Raw genomic sequence first — 6,040 nt, 5'->3', positions numbered from 1 at the left:
ACAACTTGCCTGAAGTAGCAGCTGAGGGCAGGACAAGAAGCAATGGGTGGAAACTAAGTAAAGAGAGAAGCAATTTAGAACTAAGGAGAAGCTTCCTGACTGTTAGAACAATTAATCCGTGGAACAGCTTGCCTCCAGAAGTTGTGAATGCTCCAACACTGGAAGTTTTTAAGAAGATGTTGGATAGCCATTTGTCTTAAGTGGTGTAGGGTTTCCTGCCTAAGCAGGGGGTTGGACTAGAAGACCTCCAAGGTCCCTTCCAACTCTGTTATTCTATTCTATTCTATTCTATTCTATGAAGTGATTGGTCTGAGAGAGAGTAACTGGCCCAAAGTCACTACCATCTCTGGTAGATGATGCCTTCTGTTAGATGGGAGGTAAGGACAACGAAGCCCCTGGCTGCAGCTCTCACCTGGATTAGGCAAAAGCAGGTGCCTTGCACCTTCCCACGTTTCCTCCCCATCCCTAACCAACTCCAGCAATCTTCCATCTGAACAGCAAGCCCGCCTCCCACGCAGGAGGAGGGAAATAAAGGTGGGAGCATACGGTTTGTGTCTGTGTGGCACAGAAAGTGATTAAAAATGCTAACAGCCATGATCGTCCAACAACGAGACTCTCCCTGGAGGCTCATCCAAACAGATGGTGATTAGTTTGGGATGGCCGGAACAATTGCGCATACCATGTTGCTGTAACACCCACAGACGATCTGTCAGTGTCCCAAGAGGCTGTTAAAGGCTGTTTACTTCATACAGTTAACTTGAACCATAAGCTTTACAAGGCTGTTTGATACATTTTTAATCACTCTCTTCATAAACCTATATCATTTTTTGCCTGTCGCCAAAGTCGTATAGTTGTGTTTTGTTTTATACATATACATATATACATATACATACACACACGCATACACATGTAGATAGATAGATAGGTGGATAGGTAGGTAGGTAGGTAGGTAGGTAGGTAGGTAGGTAGACAGACAGACAGACAGACAGACAGACAGACAGACAGACAGACAGAAAGATAAAGACACGGTGGCTCAGTGGCTAAGTCGCTGAGCTTGTTGATCAGAAAGGTTGGCAGTTCAATGGTTTGAATCCCTAGCACCGCATAACGGAATGAGCTCTGGTTACTTATCTCAGCTTCTGCCAATCTAGAAGTTCTAAAGCATGTAAAAATGCAAGTAGAAAAAATAGGAACCACCTTTGGTGGGAAGGTAACAGCATTCTGTGCGTCTTCGGCATTTAGTCATGCCGGCCACATGACCACAGAGACGTCTTCAGACAGCGCTGGCTCCTCAACTTTGAAGCGGAGATGAGTACCGCCCACTAGAGTTGGGGAATGACTAGCACATATGTGCGAGGGGAACCTTTACCTTTATCTATAGATATAGATATACACAACCTCCATGCAGAAAATTGGAAGCAGGGAAAAGGGATACCTACTAGCATAGGTTACCTGCTGCAAGAGACATCCAGGAGCCTAGTCAACTGGCTAAAATCTACCTGGATAAGAGCATCCTGGGAATTTTCCGGGCATGTTTTTTTTTTCAGGGAAAGAAACACGAATAACAAAATGAGTTGGCTAAGCCTGAGTTTAGTTTGGAAATGAGATGAAGCAGTTCACTGCAGAAGTCAAGGAACAGGATGGAGAGCAGGCAAGGAAAACATGATCCAATTGATTGGCATGTTGGAAACACATCAAGCTTTGAATGCAACCAGATTGTGACGGAGGTGATCCAGGGTAATCACACAACCTCCCTCCAAACATTCACAAATGAATGTTGGGCATGTGTATTCCATCTCAATTTCCACGGCCCAGGACAGCTGCCTGAACATGGGCATCCAACATTAAGGTTATATGCCACCAGCAACTGACTTTGCAATTGTTTAACTCTGGCACAGTTAATCTTCCCATGACATAAAAGTCCAAAGCATGTTGCCAAAGCATAAACAACCAAGATTATATTAGTGAAATAAACAAAAAAAATGAGTTTGGTTTCCATGTGACTCCACTTAATTTGCTTTTCCAAAGCAAGGAAACATTTTTTGCCCTTTGATATTCTTGTTATTTATTTTATTACTTACTCCGTTAGGATTCTGCCCGACGTCAATCAGCGTCAAGGGAGTCATAGCGATCCGGTAGAGTAAAATAAAAGCAACATTATAGAAATCAACCACGACAAGGAGAAAAGTAATTACAAGATAAGGACAGGGGAGTAACCGAATGGCCAAGCAAAGATAAAACATCACCAACAGTGGAGTCCCACTTGCCCTGTTCCAAGGTCTGAGTAAATAATCAGATCTTCCAAGGCTTCTGGAACATCATCAGGTTGGAAGCTATATACTGTAGATCTCAGAAGGGATTTCATGGCAGAGGACATTGCAGCTACAGAGAAAGCAAATTTCTTAGGTCATGGGACAGTGTCATCTTTGTCAACATATAATGAAATTGCAGTTGGCTGTCATGTAGAAGATGCTGCAATATTTTGGGAATAGAACATGGATAAATCTCAGGAAATTTTGAAGATTAGTTCTGGTCTGGCTGAAATCTGTCCTCATGCTATCCCAGTTTTTTGCAATCCTGATTTTAATAATAATAATAATATACGGAGGTTGCTTTTCAGAAGATAAATGCCGGTACAGATGTAAACTACTCAAAGTTATCAATGATGAAACTCAAAATACTTCAGCCACCAAATGAGAAGGAAGGATTCACTGGAGAAGAGCCTGATGCTGGGAAAGATTGAGAGCAAAAGAAGAAGGGGATGACAGAGAATGAGGTGGCTGGATGGAGTCACCGAAGCAGTTGGCGTGAGCTTAAATGGACTCCAGAGGATGGTAGAGGACAGGAAGGCCTGGAGGAACATTGTCCATGGGGTCGCGATGGGTCGGACATGACTTTGCAACTAACAACCACATCAATGATGAAAAATGTTAAGTATTATACATTGACTATGGGAACTCTGATGTCCTCAGAAGATCAGAAACAGTTGAGATCCCTGAAAACTTGCAGTTTTCTTGTGTGGCAAAAAAGTATACATACCGATATCAGCTAATATAGATTTAAATCAATTTGATTGGGGGAGGATATTTCTGAATAGTTTGATACTTGGAAAAGAAATGAAGATAACACATAAAGCCATGCATCGGGACGGTACCATTGTTGCCCAGGCAGAATGTAGTTTACTGGATGTTGGGGAAGAAATGGCTAAGAAAGGCTTTGTTGAACTTTGCAAATCTCCATAAAAAATAAATTCTTGGAGACAAAAATGGATGTATTTTTGTGTAGGAATGCCAACTCCAGGATCGGCAATAAACTCTTTAACAATCACACACACAGACACACACAAAAGATGACAGTGTTTAATCAAAGGGATCCAGAGAGTCCCTTTTCACCACATTATAAAAAAAAGATGTTGAGACTCTTAGAAAGGAGTGCCCAACCTGTGAGCTACGGATCACTATTGGACCATGGCCTATTTGCAACCAGGCCGTGTAGATGGCAGGGTGAGTGCGCAGCCCCACTCACAAGAGTGGTGGGTACTGGCGCTCACTCTCCTTTGTTTCACATTATTACAAATAACTCCCAAGATGAGAGGCGGGGCCTTCTAAGCAAGGGAAATTTGATTATGGATTTTCTCCTGCTGAAAACCAAGTACCCTCATTACTTTATTATAGGGCAGCGATGGCAAACCTTTTTTGGCTCACGTGCCATAAGTGGGGGGAGCGCAGGGGTAGGGTGCAGGCATGCCGCACCCATAATGCAATGAGCGACCCCCCCCAGTGTGCATGCGTGCACTACAGGCGCGACCCTCCATTTTCTGCATGCTTTTTTTGCCCTCCCCAGGCGCCAGAGGCTTTATAGGAGCCTGGGGAGGACGAAAACAGCCTCCCCTGCCCCCCACGGAAGCCCTCCGGAAGCTTGAGGGACCTTCAGGAGCCTTCCCTGAACCTTCCGGAGCAGTCAAAACGACCCTCCGAGCAAACCGGAAGTCCGTTCCTGAACTTCCGGTTTGCCCATAGGGCCGGTTTTTTGTGCTCTGGAGGCGACAGGGAAGCTCATGAAGCCTCCAGAGGGCCTCCGGGGGGGGGGGGGGCAGGGGAGGCTCTTTTCGCCCTCCCCAGGCTCCTATAAAGGCTCTGGAGCCTGGGGAGGGCGAAAAATGGCTTTTAAAAAGGGTGAACTCAACTGGCAGCTGGCCAGCTGACAGGGCAGCCCTGACAAATGGCTTTGCGTGCCACGTGTGCCATAGGTTCGCCATCATTGTTATAGGGTATGAACCAGGGGTGGGTTATGGCTGTCACTACTGCTGGTTTGCTCATGGATGCAACCCACGCGCACTTCGCGCACCCGCGCTTGATGCACGCTGCATGTGCATGCACAGTGCACTAAAAATTGCACAAAGAAGCAAAAAACAACATGACGGCACCTACAGCGCCGCCGGGAGAACTGGTTAGGGGGTGTGGCAGGCCTGGGTCGCTGATGGTTCCAGCGACCCAGGCAGCCAAACCACTACCAGTTCAGCCGAACCAGTCTGAACTGGTAGGAACTCACCACTGATATGAAGAGAAGATCTGGATATAAGCCCAAGCTTTTAGGTCTCACTGTATTCTGCTCAATATTTTGCTTTTATATAGATGGCTTTTATCCTACTGTTCTGGTTTATTTTTAAGACATATAATTTAGATCTATCGATAATGATAATGGTGGTGGTGATAATAATAATTTAGCAATATCAAATTGGAAGGCTATTTAATTGGACATTCAATTTAACGTGCGGCTCAATATAATTGTTTATGCAAAGTGAATAAAATTGATGTGGCCTCTTACTAACACGTACCATAGCCTCTGAATAGATGACCTTGCAGGCAATGAAATACAGTGTTCAAAAGCCCCCCCCCCCCCCGCCTTTTTTTAAAAAAGCAAGCAAGCAAGCAATAAACATCCTACTTTTAAAAAATTACACACCTTTTCCTTCAGTCAGAGAGAACACAAATCATTTACAGCTCAGAATAAAATCCACTTTAAAACACTGAGAACTCATGGATTTATTCTAGATCAGTATTTCTCAATCTTGCTATTTTTAAGATGTGTGAACTTCAACTTCCGGGATGGCTGGGGAATTCTGGGAGTTGATGTGCACAGATCTTAAAATGTAGCCAAGGTTGAGAAACCTTACTTTACTTTACTTTATTTCATATTTCTAGACCGCCCCCTCTCCCAAAAGGGACTAGAACCATGTTCTAGATCAGGGGTCCCCAACCTTGGCAACTTTAATACTTGTGGACTTTCACTCCCAGAACTCCGAGAGTTGAGAGTCTCTGTTATTCTATATTCTATGCAGTAAACCTATCATGGAGAAAGCCCTGGGCTAGTTTTCTAATGAAACCACCATGGAAAGGCAACATGAAGCCATCATGAAGAAGCCCCATTTAAAGATGCCTAAATGGTGGTGTGGGAGATGCAGATATATTTGGTATATAGCTGGAATCGGCTCAGGGATGACCACAGTGATGGAGGAGCCACTTTACATATATTAAGGACAAATGTCAGTCACACTGCCAAACCTTCAGCAACTTTATTCATTCCGTGATGGATTTCTCCCCCGCCCCCCATATGATCTTTTCTGAGGCTCATAGGACCCCTTGAGTCAAAGGTTTCCTTCCATTAGCAAAACTTTTTATGGAACTCTGCTATGATGGATTCTCATTAATGATTTATTTGAATATATATCCAGGGAGTTAATCTCCCCATATTGATGAATGGTTAAAAATTAAAGAGCTGGAATAGCCCCAAAGAAAATTAGAAGCAAATCACCAAAGAATTCAGGAAAAGCTTTTAAAGCAAAGCATGGCATTTTAAACGCCAGGGCACGAAGCAAGCCAACTTCTCAGGCAGAAGATGGTTGAATCAAACAAGCAAGAAAGGGAGGCAGAGGCCTATCCCAGATATAATAGAGGTGACTGAGAGGATTTCTTTCAAATCAGCACTTGATTCCCATTGATTACAGGGAGCTGGCAGCTCTTCATTCAAAAGCTACATG

General features: G+C 44.1%; 1 protein-coding gene across 1 annotated transcript in view; it reads right to left on the bottom strand.

Moving 5' to 3' along the window:
• Nucleotides 1-6,040, bottom strand: part of AUTS2 (activator of transcription and developmental regulator AUTS2) — a gene marked incomplete at its 5' end in the record, with an annotated part of 1,133,928 nt that overhangs the window by 244,834 nt on the left and 883,054 nt on the right. The window lies entirely within an intron of this gene.

This window comes from Natrix helvetica, assembly GCF_964273705.1.
Source record: "Natrix helvetica genome assembly, chromosome: 2".
In the NCBI taxonomy this organism is placed as follows: domain Eukaryota; kingdom Metazoa; phylum Chordata; class Lepidosauria; order Squamata; family Natricidae; genus Natrix; species Natrix helvetica.
Note: the sequence above shows the minus strand (reverse complement) of the source record. Positions and strands in the feature narration are given on the sequence as shown.